Genomic DNA, 24,204 nt, shown 5'->3' with positions numbered 1-24,204 from the left:
TAGGAGAGCCTTATTAGGTAGGTACTAGTATTATTCCTATTTTACATTTGAGATAATGAAGGCACAGAGAGGTATTGAAACCTATAAAATGTCAAGTTAAATAGGTCATTTCTTTTTCATGATTCTGAAATTTTAATTAAATCTGGTACTTACTGGCTTGTTATATTTCCATAAAACCATGACAATTCATATACAATTCTTTTAAATGTTATGAAGTTTTGTCTGTAATTGTTTTTGTTGTTATTAGGCAGAATGTCAGTGGTAAATTTGACATCCTTTAGCATTTTTGGATGATCATTTAAAAATACATCTCTCATGGGTTCTATTTTCATCTTTTCTAACTGGTTCTTAATAATCTAATGCCTCCTTTCTTTAGTTGCAAATGAGTTGCAGAAATAGCTTAGTGAAAAGAATTACTAGATGGTTAGATTAGATTTGAATAAGGAAGCAGTAATATCCTTTGTCTTGTTGGATCTCTCATTGAGGAGATCTAATTTCTTCTTTTTTACATTTGCTTACCTTTTACAATTTCTTTCATACTTTTATTTTTTTTTTCTGTCCCCTTATTTCTCATAGGCCACCAGTTAGTCCTCAGTAGCAACGCATGGTGCCTGCAGACCTGATGTCAAACCAACTGATGAAAGGGCACTTGGTGTTCCAGGCAGCATCTCTGAGATAATCTAATATACTCTTCTTTAGTTCTCTTACTTCTGAGTTCACATTAAGCAGAATTTTAAGACATTCCTCTTACCTTCAACCATGTTTGACAAGTCATTTGTGTGAAGATTGTATATAATATAAAGTAATGTTTAGCCTCCCAATATATTTTTCTTGTTTGGGGGAAAATTATTTATTTTCCCTTAAAATCAATACACATTTGTTGAGGGCCTACTTTGTAGAAAGTATTCTGTTTCATCAATGAAATAAAAGTTGAGTTTTTCCTGCCATCAAGTTTGAGAAATATATACTTTGAGAAATATATAGTTAGAGAAACATATATATTTATATATAAATATGTATTTAATATTTATATATGAATATGTATTTAATATTTATATATGAATATGTATTTAATATTTATATATGAATATGTATTTAATATTTATATATAAAATATATATTTAATATTTATATATAAATATATATTTATATTTATATATATATTTATATTTATATATAGATATATATATTTATATATAGATATATATATTTATATATAGATATATATATTTATATATAGATATATATTTATATATAGATATTTATATTTATATATAGATATTTATAGTTATATAAATATATATTTATAGTTATATATAAATATATATTTATAGTTATATATAAATATATATTTAATATTTATATATATAAATATATTTAATGTTATATATAAATATATTATAGAAATAAACTATATAGTTTGAGAAATATATACTTGAAAATCAAACCCAAAGGAAATTGTAAATATGAAATAATAGTGCGACAGGAAAGTGGCCTGGGCCACATGAGTTATTAGAGCGTAGATACAAGAGAAGCCTTAGATCCAGAGGAATCAAAGATGGCTCCGGTATGGACCTTGAAGCTTGAAATTTTGACAAGAAAGGAGGGGAAAATGGTAGTTTAGGCCTGAGTGTGGCATAAGCAAAGGAGCACCTGTAGAGACTTGTGGGAAAAGTTTAGTGAACAGTGAGCAGAACAGCTCTGCTGGAGCTGAAGAACTGATCTGGAGAACGGCAGGGGAGAGGGCTGATTTCAGGCAGGTTCTGTCTGACGGTGGAGCCTTGCTCACATGATAGAGGCATTCTCCTTTTGTCTGTGGGCAGCAGGGAGCCACTGAACATTTATCAGGTGGGGAATTGTGTCTTGAAAGCCTGTTTGCAGTTTCAAGCTGGGAAGCTGCCTGGAACCTAATTGAAGAAAAGGCCTGCTCCATCTGGGGATGACTGGTAGGTTCACTGCTCTAGGGTTGTCCTGGAAAGTGCAGACAACCACCTAAATCACTACACTTCATCTCGGAAAGCCCCATAAGAAACTAAAACACTTTCAACATCAGGAGCCCCTTGATATTGAAAGTGTTTTGGTTTCTTGTAGGGCTTTGTAGAATGGACTGGAGTTGTAGAGGCCTGAGGGAGGAAGGAAGATCCAATATTGGGTACTAGTGATAGGAGCAGAAGCAGGCTGGCAGAGTGGTTAAGAGCGTAGGCTTTGGAGTGGAGTTGGTCTCCATTGGTTAGAATCCTGCCTCTACTACCACTAGCCCTTAGCTTTCTCGTACGTAGCATAACCACACCCATATCTTAGTCAGTGCCTATAAAGAGTCTATCCTGTTAGTGGGCATATAGTAAATGCTCAATAAATGTCAGCTCTTAATCGAATATTGGCAATGAGGACAGCTGCAAAAGGTCACAGGGAAGTTACACAGGACGGAAAGGTAGAGCTTTGATTAGGTGTAGGGGTGGAACAGAAAAAGGTAGACTCATCAGTGACCCCAACATCTGAAATGTTAAAGAAATGGTGGAAGCATTGGCAGTTTGGAGAAGTTTTGGGAAGATGTGCAGGTTCCCGTGTGAAGTTGAGGATTTATTCAGTGTATAATTTTCCTTCAAGGGAAAGATGTATGAGTCACTCCAAGATAATTAGTGTTCTAAAATGGGCAACTTGCTTGGTTTATTCATTCAATATCTGTTTTTGGAAAATAAAGGAAGTTTGATAGCCTAGCTTCTGGTACATTTGTAGCTTCCGGTATTTGCTTCTGGTACATTTATGTCTAATCTGAACTATTTAGCTCTGCATTGTTAAACTGAATCACAATAGATTATTTTTCATATTTTATATCCTTATTATATGTTATATGCAAAACATTCCATTACAGCTAGTCCTTGAATGTCATTTCTTCTAATGTCCTTTCATTATAATGTTGATGAGAAAAGAAATCAATTCTGTACCTGGACCGCCTCTGTGTGGAGTTTACATGTTCTCGGCATGTCTTCTGGGGTTTCCTCTGGGTATTCTGGTTTCTTTCCGCATCTCAAAGATGTGCACATTAGGTTCATCCATGTATCTAATTGTTTCAGTCTGGGTGAGCGTGGTGTGTGTGAATGAGCCCTGACAGCCTGTGCAGGGCTGGGTCCCACCTTGTACCCTGAGCTGCTGGGAGACACTCTGGCCACCTGCGAGCCAGAACTGGAAAAAGCGGGTAATTTTCTCACTTGTTTTTATTAATCTTTCTTAAATGTATCTATAATTCACATTTCGGTGTTTAATATTATAAGCATTTTGTCTTTATTTAGAAGTTTGGTGACTTTTTGTGACCAGAAATATGCCATAGGAACTTGTCTTGTTTTTATCAATTAGCCTGTAATAAAATTGGCTTTGTTATAGTCATTTTGTTTAAAGACTCAGTTTCTAAGAATCTATCAATAATGTGAGGACTTAATTTTTCTTAATAAATTCTAAATCTGAGATTTTGACGTGGTAAACATATATATAGTTATGAATAATTCAAGTGTTAGGAATAGGAAAAGAGCACACTGGTTTAAATAAATTTTTACTTAATGAAATAAATGTTTACATAATTTAAAATTTTAATTTTGGGGTATAAAATAAAATCTTTTCCAAATGTTGAATACTGTTCACACAACTACTCTAGACTTTTGTATGAAACAAAGGACTTTGCAGGGCTGGCAGAAAGAGAAAAGATCTGGGAATTGGATTGATCCAACCAGGTAAACAGGGAAATATGCAAAGAAATGTGTTATTGTTGCCACTAGTGTCAAGGTTAATTTTCTGTGCCCAAATGGATTATTTAGAATAACGTCCAAGCCTTGAAGATACCTGGAGACGAAGGACCAAAATATGTTACAGAGTCCTTGAAAATATATAAAAATGATGGTTTCATTATATTGTTTCCATTCAAAGACATGATTTTATGAGTATAAGGCTATAATATTCCATTTTATTTATTTAAACTGTCATTTTAGAAGGCCACTCTATAATGTGTTTTCTACGACGTATGTTGATAAAATTGCTTGGGGCAACCATTTTCTTCTCATGGACAAAGGCACTTCATTGGTTGTGACTTCTGAGTTATTTTCAGCATTTATTGTGATATATTAATTTATTACATTTATTTGATGCACTTTGTGCTAGGCAGCCTATGAATATATTTACAAGACCTGTTTTAAAAATTTCTCTCATTTTGATTTAAAAATAGATGTTATAAGGCAGCAAGTTTGAAAAATCTTGGCCTTAAGGTCTATGCAAGTAATAAAGGTTCTCTGACCACTAGTTTAAAAAGCACAGTTGGGTTTACATGAAAATGTGTCTTTAATAACATTGCTATACATATTAAATTTTACCTTTTTATAGTGCTTTGCAGTTTTCAACATTGCTTCATGTAAATTATTTCTTCCTCACAATGATTCTGTGAGGTAGCATTATTATCCTTATTTTAGAGATCACAAAACAGAAGTTCAGAAACAGTAGGTAACTTGTCCTAAGTTATTCTCACCTAACTGGGGGAGCTGACATGTATGCACAGAACTCTGGCTTCAAGTCCCTGACTATATTTGTGTGGGCACAGACATGTCAAAGTGGTCTCACTCAACAGTACTCTTCCAGTGGTCCCATTTTAGAGGACTTAATGAACTAAAGTATTTCACAGTGTCTTGGGGACTGTAAAGTGATAACTATGCATAAACATGAATGAACGACAGAAGTTAAGTGCTTCATGTCAGTAACTTTATTTTTTACTTTAAATTTTGGATCATAAAAAGGGGGAAGCAAATAAAAGTTTCTCATGCCTTTACACAGGTGAAAATGTAGGTGCAATTCTTTAAATAATTTATTTAGTGGACTCCCAGGAGTGATAGTTGTGGTAATTGTAAGTTGTGCCCTAACTGAGCCATCTGGATAGGTGAGATATTATTGCTGTAGGTGACATCATCCATTGGTGGTGGTTGGTGCTAGCTGGAAGACATCACTAAAATTCTCTTCCTGCAACATCTGGTCTAGAAGAGAGACACAGCTTGATCCTCAAATTGTGTGTGATTCATCTTGTCTGGTCATTTTCAGATCACTATTAGGAAATTAATCATTTATATATTTAGATTGATATTGATCACAAAAGGAGTGACTTACTCCAATTTCTTTTGCTTCTCTTTTGAGTAACATAATAAGCAAATCTATCACAATACCCAGAACTAAGGAATTTATATCTAGATCTTAGTTATTATTACTATTATTATTATTATTTCGAGACAGGGTCTCGCTCTGTCACCCAGGCTGGAGTGCAATGTCGCAGTCATAGCTCACTGCAGCCTCAACCTCCCCTGCTCAAGTGATCCTCCTGCCTTAGCCTCTCATGTAGCTGGGACTACAGGTGTGTGCCACCATGCCTGGCTGATTTTTTTATTTTTGTAGAAATGGGGTTTCTCTGTGTTGCCCCGGCTGCCAAAGTCCTGGCCTCAAGCTGTCCTCTCGCTTCAACTTTCCAAAGTGTTGGGATTACAGACATGAGCCACAATGTCCAGCCCTTTGTTAGTTATTAATAGTCAGAGTCCTCTATCTACAACTTGTGATATTAGTGTAACTCTGCATGGCAAATCACTTAACTATCTGCACTCTACTTTTCCTCATCTGAAAAGGGAGATACTGATATCCCCTTAACAAGGCTATTTTTTTCTTTTCTTTCTGTTTGTTATGAGATATTTCAAACATAGAGAAAACAAAATGAATGATTTAACACCTGTGCGTTGCTATGCAGATATAACAAATATTAATATTTACCACAGTTTCTCAGATTTTTAAAAGAAATTTTTTAAAAAGATAAAAGCTTCTTTGTTACCAAACCCAGTGCTATCCTGACCACAGCCCCCCTAAATCTGCCTAGGGATGGTTGAAATCCACAAGCAAGCTCATATCCACAAGAATTATTTTGATAAATAACATAGATAATGTCTATGAAGACTCCTACCTAGAACATCTGAAGTGAACTTCATTAAGCCTTTGTTTATCTGGTTATACATTGACAATTAAAATATTTTGTTTACTTACCTCAGAGGGTGACATAAGATCATGTATGTGAAAATGCTTTGTAGTCAAGTGATACAGAAATATACAGTAATGTAGGATAATATCATGTAGGTTTAAGGTTTGTCTTATGATTGCAAGTGGTTGTCCAGAAAAGGCTTGTGTAGGAAGAAAGGACAAAGCGAAGACAGAGGAATGAGGAGGAAGAGAAATGAGTAGAAAGCGCCAATAAGAAAAAAAAAAAAAGAAGGCGAAAAGAGGAGAGAGAGAGAATCCTGTCTAAGGCAGCCTGGTTTCGAGGCTTTCCAGATTGTCTTATTGTTCCCATCACTGGCTTACGTCTGTCTCCTGTTCTTGGTGTTTCTGTCTCTGGCACACCTAGCAAAGCTGGACTCTTTCTCAACCTTTTCCCAGTGTCTTCCCTGGCTTAGGGTACCATGTCCTTAGACAGTGTAAGTAAAATTTTATATTACCTTATTTTTATCCTATTTTCTCAGGCACATTTAAAATATTTCCTATCAGCTAAACTCATAATAGTTTCCTTAATTATGAAGCCGTAAGTTTTTACTTTAACTTAACCTTTCTGATTAGATTGTCAGTTCAAAATGTGTTCTATGACATTCAGAAGAATTCTTTCTTGTCATGCTATGTTTTGGTAATGGCAGACTCCTGAATTCATTAGTCCATAATATATATATTAGCTACACACACACACAATAACTTTTGAATGGAAAATCCAACAGGTCCTCTCTAAAATGCATTTCAAGTTTCATCTTTGGGAGGTGTCCTCTTCTCCGCTTGGTGTTTCTGTGAGCTGAAATCTACTGGTGAGGTGCAATGACCTCCTGGCAGACCACCTGTGTGTGGCACCTATTTCTGTCGGTGGAGGCGCCTCACTCATTCCTCTTGGTGGTAATTAGAAAGGCAATCAAAGAGCAGGAAGAGCAAAGAGAGGGAAGGCCGCAGGGAAAGATGGGAGTGATGCTGTGACAAGAGAAAGAAGCGAAGAGTGCCGCGGTTCTGAAGTGCTGAGTGTATGGGGTTGACAGGAATGTTCCAGGAGAGAGTTCAAGGAATGCTGCCAGTGGTGAGGAGTGGAGGGAGTGGCTGTGCTGCTTGGTAGTTTAGGTAAAGGATGGCAGTGAGCAGGGAAGATGATGAGTTCAGCACGGGGAACAGGGAAACGTGTTTTGTTACAGGTGTTGAATATCGCTTTCTATAACCAGCTGTAGGTCATTGACAGTACTAGAGATTTAATAAAATGATCCAGAAGTGAAAAAGTGTGACCAAATATAAAAAGGAAAAGAAAAAGAAATAACGGTCTTTCAGAAGGAAGAAAGAACTTTGAGAAGGCTTCTCTACCCCTCACCCCTAAAACTTTTAAAACAAGAGCTTATTTTTATTTTGTGTTGGTGATGAGACAGAAAGACCTTCCAATGGTGTTTGGGAAACTCTGAATTTAAAAGCTACTCTTACTAAAAGATAGCTAATACTTCATGCTTCCTACTCTCAGACACCCTACTAAATATTTTATAGACATTATATCATTTAATTCTCACACCTGTTTGGAATGATACTCTTATGCACTATGACAGGTGGAGAGAATGAAACATGAAAAGAACTGAGTGACTTTCCCAAGGCCTTAGAGGTAATAAGAGGCAGAGCAGAATTCGACCCACGAGGATGATTTCTAAAGCCTAGACTCACAATCCCAAGTTACCTGTAATGTCCTTGTCTTCTAAAGCAAAGCAAAATAACAACAACGACAACGGTAGCAGGACATTATGTTTATATATGCTTTGCTCTTGAGCTTGTAAGAATACACCATTTTTCCGTTATGCACGAGTAAATTACCTGGTGAGTGAATTACTCAATTCATTTCTTTTTTTAGTATTGTCTTGCCCATTTTCTTGTTTATTAGTTGCCGAAAAATATGAATGATTCAAAAAGGGGGAAAAAAACTAAATTCATCAGTCTTTTGATTTCTGAGCTCCAGTTTATTTGCTCTATAGGTAAAGCAAAAATAGATCAAAATGTTTCTCAGATGGCCGACCATAACTTATAATGTTCAGTCATGAATTCTTTAAATTTAAAGTATATAAAAAGATACAGTTTGGGGGAAAAAAGATGGGTTTTTCATTAGGACCTAGCAGGTGGAGAGTATCTTCTTAAAAATGTTTTCTCTCACAGTTGTCATGGTTTACCTTAGTGAAGAATACAGGTACCTATAACAGGCATGTCTACTGTTCTATTTCTTGCACAAGCAACGTTTTATATTTCTCTGTTCATTAGCACTTTGCTGACCAAACATGTAGTCTGTAGTCAGGTTTAAAGAAATTCATCTGCCCTAGCAATTTAAATATCCCTCTTGTGTGCACACATATCTTCAAAAAACACCAGATGTCCATAAAAATTTGCCTAAGCTTGCTAGTGATTTCCGAAGAGTAAAATTAGCTTGTATGTGAGGAAAACACCTTAAAGCACTGTTCTTTATCGATTACATTGGCTTTGCCATTTCTAGTTTATGCAGTATTTTTTTCTGTATATAAGGAAGGATTGGGGGGGACAGAGCGGAGAGTTTGGTTATTCACAGGCATCCTCACAGCAAATAAATACATGTACATACACAGGCAGGCACATGTGCACAAATAAATCAATGAAATATGTAAGTATCTTTAAACAATTTTTTTCTTAGCATTTGCTTTAATCCTGCTTTGGGAACCGTTCTGATTTAAAGAGAATTCTATCCATTCATTGATTTACTCATTTACTTGTCAAATATGCCAGATATTTTCTGTTTTTCTGTTATAACCAAGATGAGGGCAGTCAGAAAAAATACGATAAAATATATAGTATGTTAGATGAGATAAATAAAACTAAGGAGGAAAAAAAGCAGGGAAGGAGGATAGGGAATGTCAGAGATAGGGAGGTGGGGAGAAGTCCCCCATGCCAAAGGTGATATGTGAATAAAGATTTGAAAGAGAGGAGAGAGTGAGCTTGCAGCTCACTAGAGCAAGAATTTTCCAGCCAGAAGCAACCATAAACATATAGGACACTGCCTCTGTATTTCGGTCCCAGCAAGGATGGACAGTATGTCTGGAGGGGGACAGTATAGGAAGGTGAGAAAAGTAGAGGAAGGACAGAGCCAATAATGTAGAGTCTCATGAGCTTTTGAAAGGACTTGAGTGAAAGGGAACATTTTAAAGGGTTTTGAGCCAAGGAACGACATAATCTAATTTCTTCTTTTCAAAAAGATAATTCTGGCTGCTGAATTGAGAATGAACGGCCAGAGAAGTGGAGGGTAGTGGGGGCAGAGGGCAAGAATGGAGGCAGAAAGACCAGTTAGGAGGCTTTTGTAACACTATGGTTGGCAACTGTTGATGAGTTAGACCATGGCAATGTCAGATTTGAATTTGTTGAAGGTGAGATGTGGTAAGATTTGGGGGGTCAGTGGGTGCAGTGGCTCATGCCTGTATTCTCAACACTTTGGGAGGCTGAGGCAGGAGGATCACTTGAGCCTTGGAGTTGGGAAACATAGTGAGACCCCATGTCCACAAAAACTGTTAAAAAATTAGCCAAGTGTGGTGGTGCATGCTGTAGTCCCAGCTACTGGGGAAACTGAGGCAAGAGGATCACTTGAGCTAGGGAGGTTTAAGCTGCAGTGAGCTGTGATCACACTACTGCACTCCAGCCTGGATGATGAAACGAGACCCTGTCTCAAAGAGAAAGAGAAAAAAAGAGGGAGAGGAGTCAGGCTGGCTTCAAGAGTTCTGACTTGAGCAACTTGGGGAATGGAGTTGTCATTTACTTCAGTGGGAGAATCTGCAGGGAGAGAAGTTTGGGAGGAATGTCAGAGATAGGAGCTCAGTTTTGAACATGTTAAGTTTGAGAGAACTGTTGGACACACATGTGATGATTTCTGGCAGGCAGGTGTTGAAAAGTCTGGAATTCTTGGGAGGGGTTTGGGCTGGGATATAAATATGGACATCACCTGCATATAAATGGTTCAAAAGGGAATGAATGCTGCTAGAAGAAAGAGGAAATTCATGCGAATTCATTAACTGATGCAGGAGGAAAGGAACAGTGTATGATTATGAAGAAATCAGCCAGGCATGATGGCTCGAGCCTGTAATCTCAGCACTTTGGGAGGCTGAGGCAGGAGGATCACTTGAGGTCAGGAATTCGAGACCAGCCTGGCCAACATGGCAAAGCCCTGTCTCTACTAAAAATACAAAAATTAGCCAGGTGTGATGGCAGGTGCCTGTAATCCCAACTACTCAGGAGGCTGAGGCAGGAGAATCCGCTTGAACCTGGAAGGCAGAGGTTCCAGTGAAACGAGATCATGCGACTGCACTCCGGTCTGGGCAACAGAGTGAGACTGTCTCAAAAAACAGGAAAAAATTATTGGACTGGGTGTTTGGAGGTTTGTGTTACTGAACAAATCTCCATCTTCAAACCTATTTTTCTGTCTGTAAAGTGGAAAAGGAAATAGCCTCAGACCTCACTTTGTTGGCCTAGATGATCCCTAGGGCTCTGGCTATTTCTAAGATATAAAGTCTAATGTTTCTGATTTTTTTTTTTTTTGCAGATTTTAGTTTGGCAATGAAGAAGCTAAAATACTTTAATCTCAATTCAGTAAGATTATTTCTGAAAGCCATTGCAGAATGAGTCACTTGTGTGTGGCTGATGACAGGTACTGTTTCTACCCTCTCCTTGCCCTTGTTTAAATGTAAGATCTGACAAAAAGTACACCCATCCACTCCTACACACACACATAGATATTCACTGAAATCAGAAATACACTGAGAGCCTCATGACAGAGATTTTCCCCTGTGTGTTCTTTGGTGGGAGTGGGAGATGGTTGAGTGGCTAAGAGGACAGTGAGTCACAGAAAACTACCTATGAAGCTGCTTCATATTGGGTCAGAAGCACACCACAGTACACGTGGATTCTCTTCAGACTTGAAGGAAATCTGTCACAAATCAGACCTTAACTCCTGTTTCAGGAATATCAGCCCATGGATCTTAGTAGTTTTCCTTACATAGGAAGCCATGTGCCAGACTTACACAAGATTGAGTTTCAGAACGATGGCTGTCACTGGGTCTTTTTTGTGACAGAAGAATAAATGCGCTCCATATGTTGCCAGGGAAGGGCAATTTATTCTCGGGGAGGGGATTATTCATTAAGTACTTAATCCATGTAGGCACTTCTGGGTACTTCATGTGCACCATCCTGCTTTAGTTAATCCTTGTATGAACACAGTAAGGTAGATACTATTCTGCCCATTGTATAGCTCAGGGCTGAGGTGCAGGTAGTGTAAAGAGAGCCACATTTGAGAGAGGCAGGATCTGCCAAAGGGAGCCTGAAGGGATCTGACTGTAAAGAGAGCCGAATTTGGGAGAGGTAGGGTCTGCCAAAGGGAGCCTGAAGGGGTCTGAGTCTGAAGCTGCACATTACCTCTGGTGTGTGCTGTTCTAGTGTTTCCAGTGCTTGTGAGACAACTGGATAATATGTTATTATCCTTCAGACTATTACTAATGCTTTTGTAAATCTGCTATTAAGGTACATATTTTGCCTTCATGAGGATTATTTTGCAGATTTAGTGTGTTTCCTCTCTGTTCCACAGATGGGCGAGCATCACTTAGCCAACAATCCAGGAATGACTCTGAAATCTAAAAAGCTTTATCTGAAGTATTCCAATACATGTAAAATGAATACAGGTACACTGAAAGAGAGGGGAGTGCAGAGGGCTTGGGCCACAAGGGGATGAGTGAGCACGTGTGAGCATGTGTGTGCATTTATGAGCATGTGTGTGTGACCAGGACAAGTAACTTCACCTCCCTGTGTCTCGATTCACAAAAGGGCAAACCAGTCACCTCTGGTTTCTCTATAATACGAGATTGCCACGAAGGTGAAATTAGACATGTGGCAGTGTTTTATGAAGTGTTATGCACATGTTAAAGGACTGTTATTATGACTGAGTCAACTCCCTTAGAATTAGGTAACTTTTTATTATAGTTCAGGGCTCTTATTTTTCTATTTTGAATCCCCGAGCTAATTATCGCAACTCCACTGATTTTCATTCAGCAAACTGTATATAAAAAGAATAATTCGTTTTCCTTCATTTATTTTCTTCTGGAGTGCTGAGACAAATTGAAAAAGTCATCTTTTTACTTGAGACAGATTTTAGTGTAGCACTCTCTCCTTTTTTCAACTCAAGGGAAATGAGTTCCATAAATATCTCCAATGAGGATGGCTTGATGAAGCCAAGGCAAACACCTCGGTGTCCCTCCAGTTTCATCTGTGCAGCATGAGCCATTTCTCCTTCCCTGCACACTGCCAGTTTCCTTTTCTGTGTTAGGGTAAAATTCTTAGTCTCCTGTTACCTGTGTCTATGCTTCCTATTCCATATATGAAGTGTTAATCTTCTCTTTGGCTTAGGGAATCCCAAGACACCAAAAATATCCATTCATTCCCCACTTACTTTTTTCTTTTTCATGGACCTCTTTGACGGTCATTTCTAAGCACAACTTGTAAAGTTGCCAGGACAGTTCTCTTTTAACACTCCAGTGATTCCATTCTTTATTTTTGGTCCAGGACTACACTGCTTGCCATCTACAGCTTCATCCTTAGCATATCCACCTCCTTTTCAAGTCTACATTGAAATTTCAGCACTTCTAAGCCTTCTTAAATCCTTGCTAATAACCCCTTTTGGGAGAAGATGTAAACACGATTTTTTAGTCTAATACACTTTTACATCTTCTCCTTTTAAACCAGGCTTCTATCCAAAGATTACAGTGTATCAGTATGATTCCTAATTAAAAAGTTTTGAAAACTAGCCCAAAGGAGAGATTTTCTCATAAGATTATTTTTTATTATATCCAGAAGTCATGCTGTAAGGATATACTTTTCTGTTGTGCTGATTAGAACTCTCATTTCGTGTCTTTCTAAAATTTTGTTTGGGTTTATCCTGGTCTTTTGTTTACAGGAGATTACTTCAGCAGTGTTGTTACTTTGTTTCTTTATTGAACACTTAACACTAACATCAGTTTTACTGTGGTTGCACATCTTTCAGGAAAGCTATTCATTTCAGGTAACAGCTTTTCTAGAAAGAAGAGAGACTCTCTTGACTACCATCAGCATAGTGAGTAGAGAGAGCTCACCTTGCAACTGAACCTTTGAATGTGCCGTAGTGACCACCTGGGATGTAGCACTTTATGGTCTATGAGCAATGTAGATAAAGCAGTAGCTAGGAGGGGAACTAACATGGGAAAACCCTGATACCATGGAACACACATTAGATGCTGGGTAAAATATGACAGAAATTTTCTAAAAAGTGCATAGTTGAGCTACAAAAAAATTACAGGAAATCTTTAGGTGCCAGGAAAGAGGATAAACCCAAAGACATAGTGGTTAGATAGAAAGAATGGAAGCTACAGTGGCCCACAAGGCTATCCCGATCTGATACATACCCTAGGAGCTGAGAGTTTTAATGTCTGAATCAAGGCTTCAGGACCCCTGAGCTCAAAAGAAAGATGGATCTCAGCTTTCAGGACAAGGTCTGAAGCTGGGATGGGCTTTTCCTGTCCCTGCATAATTATCAGACAATCTCTGCCCATCATACTTGCTGTTTGACATGGAGGTTTCTTGTCTGGGTTCTTGGAGAGAAACAGAAACCAAAGTGTTTTACATGTAGGTCAGGGCCTTACAGTGCCCAACTCACTGTCAGAAACCTGAGCCAGGAAAGTAAAACAACAGCACTATCCTACATCTAATAGGAGTTTCAGGGTGCAGCAAAGAAGCCAAATACAAAATCAGACGGATACTAGCAGATGATTTTCTAGAATTGGAGAGGTTGTAAGTCCTGGTATTGAAAATACACACTGAATGTCATTGATAGGATTAATTTGGATGTTGCAGAATCACAAGGAATTACCAAGTCATAACCATTTCTGTGCTGCTGGAGAAAATTACCTTAAGGTCTACTAGGACAAGATTTTATTTTTACTCATTTTAATTTCTAGAGAAAGGAATTTAGTTACTGTTCATGGAAATATATTAAAACATCTTATGGGAATGCCATAGGGTCGTAAGAAATTTTGAGCTGAGAAACATATGTCATTGAGTGGGTTTCAGTTTATTAAATTGAGGTCCAGAAAAGCAGATTATTACTCAAGGTCTCATAGATAGGCATAGATAAGACTGGATCCCTGGCTTCTTAACTTATGATTTTTGTTTAAGGTTGAAGTAAATAATATGCTGTTTGAAAAATATAAGTAGTTCATTTCTGTTGGATCTGCCTTTGAGATCTGAACACCAGACCTAGGCCATTGGCTGGTATCCTTTTCTGCTTTTAATGAACAAATGATCTGGCATTAGCTAAAACCAGTTTTAAAGCCAAGGATGGCCGTTGGCTTTCTCTTTAGCTAAAAAGGCTTTTATTTTATTTTTTAAAGTCTTGCTGATTGTATTTTCTGAGGCTTTAAAAATTACTATTTTTAAAAAAATTAGCATAAAAGATAAATGGAAACTTTTACTTCTGTCATTGTGCTTTGAAATATAGAAGTTTAGTCTGTATCTAGATTAATAACTCATGATTTTTGTGTTGGCTTATCGGAATACAAAAATCAGTTCTTGCCTATCCAAATGTAAGCACTTTGATAACCTAATTATAATATCTCTTTATGACATATTAATTTTATGCTAAATATACTTCTTATAGATTCCATGCCAGAACTTGGTCTCAAGAGTATTTGGTAATTCTAATATCTTGTGTGTATTTTGTTCTGTACCAGCATTGCTAAGACTTTAATTCAGATGGCCTGCAATTGGGAAATGATTGTCAGTGAATGTCCAGAAAGGATGAATTGAAGTCTTTTTCCCAATAAAGGAAAATGGGAGTAAATAACTTATGCATGTGTGTGCTCACACACACACACACACACATACATGCTTACACATACATCCTCATTTACACACACACACGCCCTCACAAACTCATGCCGTTCTCTTCCTAATTAATCTGAGACTTCAGATTAATTTTTGTATTTTTAGTAGAGACAGGGTTTTGCTCTGTTGGCCAGCTAGTCTCAAACTCTTGACCTCAAGTGATCCACCCACCTCTGCCTCCCAAAGTGTTAGGATTACAGGCATGAGCCACTATGCCCGGCCTGTTTTTGTTGTTGTTGTTGTTTGTTTTGTATTTTTTGAGATGGAGTCTTGCTCTGCCGCCCAGCCTGGCATGCAGTGGCGCGGTCTTGACTCATTACAGCCTCTGCCTCCTAGGTTCAGGGGATTCTCCTGCCTTAGTCTCCCAAGTAGTTGGGATTATAGGTGTGTGCCACCGCACCTGGATAATTTTCTATTTTTAGAAGAGATAGGATTTCACCATGTTGGCCAGGCTGGTCTCAAACTCTTGACCTCAGGTGATCCACCCGCCTCAGCCTCCCAAAGTGCTGGGATTACAGGTGTGAGCCACTGCACCCAGCGGAGGCTGGTAAGTTTTGATCATTTATTTTTACTGAAACAATTTTACTACAACTGCTAGTTGAGATTACACTCCCATTTGGCATATTTAATATTCTTTATATAAAATTCTGTGTGTGTGTATGTCCCCCAACCAGTGCCTTAAAAATATCAGTACTGCCAAAATGTGATTTGTCAAGAGCACATTAGAACTGCTTTCAATGAAGCTACAAAGAAAACTGAATGTTGCAAGTGATTGAATCACGTTATCTGAGTTGTCTTGAGTCTTCTTGATGGTCTGTGGCAGAGAGTGCAATACGCTATGAATGTGGACCCGAAAGCAAACGATAAAACAGTAACCCTTTCACTTGTTATTGTGAGTTTCAGGTAAGGCAGTATTTTAACTTTTTCAATCAACTGTTTGCAATAAATATGAGTTGAGGACACCTTCAAGGGCTCATCTTCCATGGGAAGACTTTTCTTGCCCTGATTTTTCCCCTGTGGTGCTGATCTTGGAGCAAATATCTCTTTGAAGTGAGCAGGAACCTTGGACCTTGAATCAGCGCGTGGGATGAGGAAGAGAACGGTAGAAACCAGACGTTGGTGGCTAGTCTCTATCATAAGGCACAATGGGAGGCGAATGCAGTAGTGGCTATGAGATTATAGAGGAGTATAGCATCTAATGAGTGCATAGTGGGGAGAGGGGGGAACACCTTTTAATGAGGCCAGAGACTATTTCCATGTTAAAATACCGTTTTCCTGGTTAGTAAAGATGGAATTAAAAACAAAAAGCAAAAGACATTTTTTCAAAATATTTTTTCATCCTCTGTGAGTGTTTTGAGAGATGTATTGTTCAGCATCCTTATGCTTAAACAATATAATGATTTTAAATGCAATTTCCTGACCTTTTGAATATAAACAGCTTCTTTGTAAGGTTTTTTGAGTGTGCATCTACATAATGCTTTATATGGGCAAGATACTTACTACTTCTTCATGTCTCCATTTACTTCATACAGATTTATACATTTAAGATCATTTGCAGTGACATATTTCAGTACCCCAGAGATTTTCCTTTAGTGTCAAGTTTATATCCAGAGAGAGAGAGAGAGAGAGAGAGAGAGAGAGTGAGAATGTGTATGTGTGTGTGTGTTTAAGGTTTAAAGCAAGGTTTATAAAAATGCATCAGGAGACATAAAAATTTTAGTTGGAAACTGGAAATGAAAGTTGTTAGCTCATAAGTAAATACCTAAAATATAGCATATTAGAATAAATTTAAGTAAAGTTATTTAAAAAGTAATATTGCACAGTATATCTGCAATGTCAGGAATCATAGGGAGTTGTATGTAGCTAACATTCTATCATTTTTCCATTTCCTGATTTGGTAGACTGAAGGGTGACACAAAGAATCAGACTGAAGGTTCTCACTGATCCTTGGACTCACCCATTTCCTGCCTTAAAGTTCACCAAATAATTAACAAAATCAAAACAAAATGGAATGACAGCAAAACCACTGGTTAAATAACCCCTAAAAAGCAATAAATACCAATAGCACCCAACCTAAATTATTTTATTGAGAACTAACTTGACAATGAAAAGATGTTTGACTACCCAAAATAAGAACTAATAACTGAATATCTGAATATCAGTTCATCAGACTTTTTGATTTAAGGGCTCAAAAGCCAAAGATGGCCCAGAGGGCCGGGCACAGTAGCTCACACCTGTAATCCCAGCACTTTGGGAGGCCAAGACAGGTGGATCACCTGAGGTCAGGAGTTCGAGACCAGCCTGGCCAACATGGCAAACCCTGTGTCTACTAAAAATACAAAAATTAGCCAGGCATTGTGGCATGTGCCTGTAATCCCAACTACTTGGGAGGCTGAGGCACAAGAATTGCTTGAACCTGGGAGGTGGAGATTGCAGTGAGCTGAGATCGTGCCACTGCACTCCAGCCTGGGCAACAGAACAAGATTCTGTATGTTTAAAAAAAAAGGGCTAGAAATGTGGGAGCTAAATCACATGAGCACAAAAGATATAGTGAAAATGTTTTCATGGCAATGGGTGTTGGAAGATTTGATTTAAAAAGTTCAGCTGCACTAAGGGGTGGCATACTAGGGTGAAAGGAAGGTCTAATTAAAGCAGGATTCTGTAGAAAAAAGTAGAGATGAACATTCCTCCCACCCAGTCAAGTGTGCCTTGTTAGGACTGTGATTTGGTGATATGTGCAATATTCAAAGTAGTCATTCCATAATGATAAGACAATCATAGGATTTAAATTAAAGTAGTATTTATTTCCCTTCCAAAATATTGTGTCTCTAGAATATTGTTCCTTCGTATCTATTTTGTTTTGATATAATTCAAAGACAGTATCTTGATATATATGTGATTTGTTTATAGATTGTAAATGTACTCGACTATTAGCAGTTGGAAAACTGACAAAGCAGTTGGTGCAAGTGGTGTCAGATTTCTAGTGGATCTGATTGCTGGTAGATTTGAGAGGAGTGGGGGACCCACTCATTTAAAAAACATGGTGAAACCCCATCTCTACTAAAAGTACAAAAAATTAGCTGGGTGTGGTGGCAGGTGCCTGTAATCCCAGCTACTTGGGAGGCTGAGGTAGGGGAATCGCTTGAACCAGGGAGGCGGAGGTTGCAGTGAGCTGATATCGTGCCACTTCACTCCAGCCTGGGCGACAGCGAGGCTCCGTCTCAAATAACAACAACAACAACAAACGTCAAAAAACAGCTGCAGTCATAGTGACAAAGCACTGGAGATTCTTTTTTGCTGAACAACATTTCAATCTTATTTATACAAATTTTATTTTCAGTAATGTTTCAGTAGTATCTTCAACAGGAAAGCGGAATAGATCATGGTGTTATCCAACATTGGAAAGGAAATGTCTTCATCACAACTGTTCCTTAAAAGTCAAAATTGTTTATAAAATGTCTTTCAGTAAAAAATAAAATTAAATTTAAAATATTTAGAATTTTCTTCTGGTAGAAGGCACTAGGAAATACATTTAGATAATTAGATAAAATGATGTTAAAAATCACTTAGTAATATTTGATGCTTGAAGTGTTTGGTATTTATCTTAAGTTTCTATATTTGCATAAATATGGGCACATGCTGAGGAACCACTTTAAATAAACATATCTAGGTTTAGTGTTTTATTTGCCTTTTTGGATAACTAAATTCATATTGCTGATTTTTTTCATAATCTTAGTGTATCATGAATCAATTTAGTAGTTTTATATTTATACATTTCTTGAAATTTTATTTTAGAATATAGTAGAATCTCATTAAATTATAATGTGTTAATTATTATAAATGTGACTATGTCTGTAGAAACTATGCTGTGGTGTGAATGTTTATGTCCTCCCCAAATTCATATGTTAAAATCCTGATCCCCAAAGTGATGGTATTAGGAGGTAGGGCCTTTGAGCTATGATTAGGTCCTGAGGGTGGAACCTTTGTGAAAGGATTAGTGACCTTATAAAAGATAGCCCAGAGAGCTAGCTAGCCCTTCCATCATGTTAGGACAGTGAGAAGGCCCCATCTATAAACCAGGAAACAGGCCTTCACCAAGCACCAAAACTCTAGAACTTCCCAGCCTCTGGAACTGTGAAAAAGAAATTTATGTTGTTTGTAAGTTGCCCTGTTTGTGGCATTTTATTGTGGCAACCTGACAAAACTAAACAGACAACATGGTTTCCTACATGCTGTAAGCTTGATGTAAATTGCTTTCTTTGGCATTTTGACACAGAAATATAAATTCAGTTCACTGAACTTCTAGGCACTAACTATGGATCTTGTAATTAAATGTTGAGTGTAGAGTATGTGAGAGGTGTAGAGTAGGAAGGAAACTGTTCTTTTTGAGTTTACGTTCTTGAGAAACCATACCGGTTAATTTTCTACCAATTATGAAAGAAAGGGTTGTAATCTAGGATATCATTATCTCTTTTCCTCACATTTGAACAGGCGTCTTAGTTCCTGCTGCTATAATAAATTACTGTAGACTAGGTGGCTTAAACAAAAATTTATTTCTCACAGTTCTGGGGACTGGGAAGTCCAAGATCAAGGTGCTGGCAGCTCTGGTGTCTGTTGACAGGGGTTGGGGGGCGGGGAAGAGAGAGAGAAAAAGGAAGCTGTCTTGTGTCTCTTCCTCTAAGAGCACTAATCTCATTCGTGAGGGCTCCTCCTTTATGACCTAATTACCTCCCAAAGTCCCCACCTCTAAATACCATCATGTTGGGGATTAGGGTTGGGTTTTTTTTTTTTTTTTTAAGTTGAAAGTTTTAATCCAAATTTGGATGGGGACTAGGATTTTAACATATAAATTTGGTGGTGGAGGCACAAACATTTAGTCCACAGCAGCAGGCTGTTCCAGATTTGGCTTTTGAATTTGATATGATCTTGGGGAAATTACTTTTCTTTCAGTAGAGATTTGTTATTGTAAATAATACTCTCCATTCTAGATTTTTGACACATAAATTTTTGAGAATTAAAACTTTTAAAACTAAAAATGCAATGTGTGTGTGTGTGTGTGTGTGTGTGTATATGTGTGTATATATACCCGTATATATATATGGTTTTTTTTTTTTTTTTTTTTTTTTTTTTGGAGACAATGTCTCATTCCATCACCCAGGCTGGAGTACAGTGGTGCAATCAAGGGCCAAGGCTCATTGCAGTATTGTCTGCTCAGGCTCAATTGATCCTCCCACCTTAGCCTCCCAAGTAGCTGGGACTACAGGCATGCACCACCATGCCTGGCTAATTTTTTGTATTTTCAGTAGAGACGGGATTTCACCACATTGCCCAGGCTGGTCTCAAATTCCTGGGCTTAAATGATCTGCCCACCCAGGCCTCCCAAAATGCCAGGGTTACAGACATCAACCACATGCCTGGCTTGAATTGTATGTTTTAATTTATGCAAACCTGATGTGAAATGCCCAAATTCTTCTTCTTCTTCTTCTTCTTCTTCTTCTTATTATTATTATTATTATTATTATTTGAGATGGAGTCTCACTCTGTTACCAGGCTAGAGTCCAGGGGCACAATCTCGGCTCACTGCAACCTCCGCCTCCCGGGTTCAAGCAATTCTCCTGCCTCAGCCTCCCGAGTAGCTGGGACTGCAGGCGTGTGCCACCATGCCCAGCTAATTTTTGTATTTTTAGTAGAGACGGGGTTTCACCATGTTGGCCAGGATGGTCTCCATCTATTAACCTCAGGTGATCCACCTGCCTCGGCCTCCCAAAGTGCTGGGATTACAGGCGTGAGTCACCACGCTCGGCCCCAAATTATTTTTGAAAGATGAATTGAGATAGGATGAAGGAAGTTAAAAAAACAGACATACGTAAGTATACTGATTATATAATGAAAGAAGTATATGTGTGTGTGCATGTGTGTGTTTACCAGCACCTAGAATGTGATTCTAGTTATGAAAATGTAGTACAAGGCATCTAAACAAAATACAAGTAGGTATTAAATGTTTAAAAATGTTTCACATGTTGTATTGAATATTCTTATTGCATTAATGATTATAATGGTTATAGGCACTAACAGTGTTAAACATCAATATACTTGTAAATATGTTTATTTATGCCTTTGTGTATCTGTTCTGAATTTTCATTACTGAAACAAAAGTAATGTTATTCATCTGATGAAAATGATTATTTTTTATACCTTTTTCTTTGTTGTAGTTTTGCTATCTATATAGACAGAAATTAGCTTATTTTAAAAAAGGAAAAAGATCATTTCATGCTAAAAATTCCTATCAATGTGAAAAAGTTAGAAATTTCAGAGGAACAAATACCATTGTAATTATAATTCTCCTAAGCATGATTGACATTGCAAGGGGTAATATTTAATATATGATAATTTCTCATTTACATATGCACTAGAGTCAGATTGCAGCTGCACTGGGAAATATAATTTTTATATTTTATGAATGGAATATTTCTGTTGTAACACACAACATTTTACTATGTTACTGTATTCACTTGCTGGGACTGCTGTAACAAAGTACTACAAACTGGGTGGCTTAAATAACAGAAATTTATTGTCTCACAGCTCTAGAGGATAGAAGTCTGAAATCCCCAGGCAGATTTCCTCTAGAGCTGTGAGACAATAAATGAGAGAATGATCTATTCCAGGCCTTTTTCGTTGGCTTGTAGATGGCTATCTTTTCCATGTTTCTTCATATTGCATTCGTTTTATGCATGTCTGTCATTAGATCTAACATTTGTCTTTTTGTAGGGATATCAGTCTTATTGAATTAGGATCCACCCTAATGATCTCACTTTAAGGTGTTTACCTCTGTAAAGACCCTATCTCCAAATAACATCACATTCTGAGTATTGAGGATTAGTACTTAAGCAAATGATTGCTTTGAAGGGAACCACGATTCAACCTGTAACAGTCACCACTGTTTTATATCTGGTGCACAAAGGTACTTCCCTGCTAGGGCTAAAAGAACTGAGTATGTTGTAAGACATAATGAGTCACAGTTAATTTCCTTGAGACTTGAATGATGAGATATATGTAAGAATAAAGCATTATGGCTGTTGTTTAATTTTTAAATGCCAACATTAGTTTTAAGATGCCTGAGAGGACTCGGAATGGGCGAATTCATTTGGGGGGATATTATCCTATTATTTCCACAGCTAGTGTTTAGAAGATTTAGTAGACTAACATTCCAACACTAATACTTTGTACTGCCTAAAATGCCTTTAGCATACCGCTTACATTTGTCTAGGGGAGTTCATGAAAACCAGATTTTTAGTAAGCTTCTGCAAATAATTCATCATGGATGAAAGGCAATCACATTTCAAAAGCGCTTACTTCTGCTTATCATGAGTGTTTTTTATTATCTTTTTGCATCTGAGACAAATGTGTTGAGAATTTCATCAAAAGCCTAATGCATTACAATCGTGTTCTGCTCCAACATACAGATCACTGTGGATTCCATAACCAGAATTCTAAGAAAGTATATAGCAACTCTATTGTTAGTCAGTTATAAGAGACATAGTAAAGTGTAATAATTCCAAGAGACTGTAGAAGCACTAGCATTAAATATTAAACATTTACATGAGGAAGTGCTGATTAATTCATAATATTCTGAGCAGCTCATGAATGTTTAATACTCATATCTTGCCTTGATTGGATATTATTTAACTGAAGCCATGGTCACTGTAGAACTACTTAGTTACCATTTTAAATTACAGACCCAGTTTACAAAGTGATTCGTTTTACTTTAGGTAAATACTAATTTGAACTTCTCACCTTTTTTTGTTCAATGTTTCATAAACTAGAAAAATTAAAGGTTTATCTGTTAAACATTTTAAGCCATAGTTATCTTAAAAAGTTGTAGTTGAGGTTAAGTTTGCATAGTTTTAATAAGTGAATAATAATAATAGTTTTAGTAAGTTTTAATAAGTAAAAGTACCTTAGGATAACTTTACATTGATTTCAATTTTTAGGTGTTTTACTATTATTAAGTAGATATTATTCAGCACCTATTATGCACTCAGCACTGGGAAAACAGTAGCAATGAACAAGGCAAACAGTCAGTGCTTCATGAAGCTTATGGTCTTTTGAGAGATTTAGAGATTGAACAAATAATCACAGCCATGCATTGCTTAACAATGGAGATATATTCTGAGAAATGTGTCATTAGCAATTTTGTCATTTTGTGAACATCAGAGTGTACGGCACTTACAAACTTAGATGGTGCAGCCTAGGAGACACCTAGGCTGTATATTCTAGCCTTGTTGCCCCTAAGCTACAAACCTGCACAGAATATTACTGCACTGAATACCAGAGGCAATGGTAACATAATGGTAAATGTTTGTGTATCTAAAGATATCTGAATGCAGAAAATGTACCATAAAAATATGGTATTATCATCTTAGGGGACCATTGCCAGATATGAGGTCCGTCACTGGCCAAAATGTCTTTACATGGCTCTTGATTGTACTCTAATTATTTAATTACAGTATGGTAAGTGCTAAGCAGGAGGAGTGTGAGGTTTTGAGGGAATATTTAATGGAGTTTGTAACCTGGTTGGGGGGATTAGGGAAATCTTCCCTGAGGAAAAGGAAGTATCATGTGGCTTGTTGGCCAGAGGAACAGCTAGAAGGAAGAGCATTCTCTGCAAGCGGGGGACCATACCTGAAGGCCTGGAGGCTCATCTGTCTTTGGAAGGGGGTAAACTGAATCAGGTATGAAGGACAAAATAATACTACAGTTGAGAACTGGTTTTCTTTACAGATTAGGATCAGCTGTTGGAAAGTGTCTGAGAGGCCTGGAGAATCAGGAGTATAATCTCTGTAATAATGGATTATGAGTGTTCATGGTCAAGACTGATCCTACGTAAGGGAATAAAATGACAGGATTTTTTTGGCAGGGGTTGGGTTGGGTGAATTTTGTCAATTTTGTCAAATTTGTCAATTTTGTTCTGCTGTTCTTTCCCCTTGTCGGTCTTTTGAGAGCTCCCTCTGGGAGCTCCCAGTATTTGCCATGTAATTCAGAGATTCTTGCTATTTGTAGCTTCTCTGTGAGTTGTTTAACTCTTGTCACAATTCATATTGTAATTGTATTTTGCAAGTGGACTGGAGGCACTGCCAGGTAGAACTACAAGGACGTCCATAGGTGTTTTTTTTGTTTGTTTTTTAGTAACATACCTGGGGACTGGGATTTTTTACTTCTCAGGGA

At 37.5% G+C, this 24,204-nt stretch overlaps 1 protein-coding gene across 1 annotated transcript in view; it reads left to right on the top strand.

Annotated features, from left to right (window-relative positions):
• RELN (reelin) overlaps positions 1 to 24,204 on the top strand; it is a 521,559-nt gene that overhangs the window by 20,852 nt on the left and 476,503 nt on the right. The window lies entirely within an intron of this gene.

The sequence above is a fragment of the Pongo abelii genome, chromosome 6 (genome assembly GCF_028885655.2).
Source record: "Pongo abelii isolate AG06213 chromosome 6, NHGRI_mPonAbe1-v2.0_pri, whole genome shotgun sequence".
Lineage (NCBI taxonomy): Eukaryota > Metazoa > Chordata > Mammalia > Primates > Hominidae > Pongo > Pongo abelii.
Note: the sequence above shows the minus strand (reverse complement) of the source record. Positions and strands in the feature narration are given on the sequence as shown.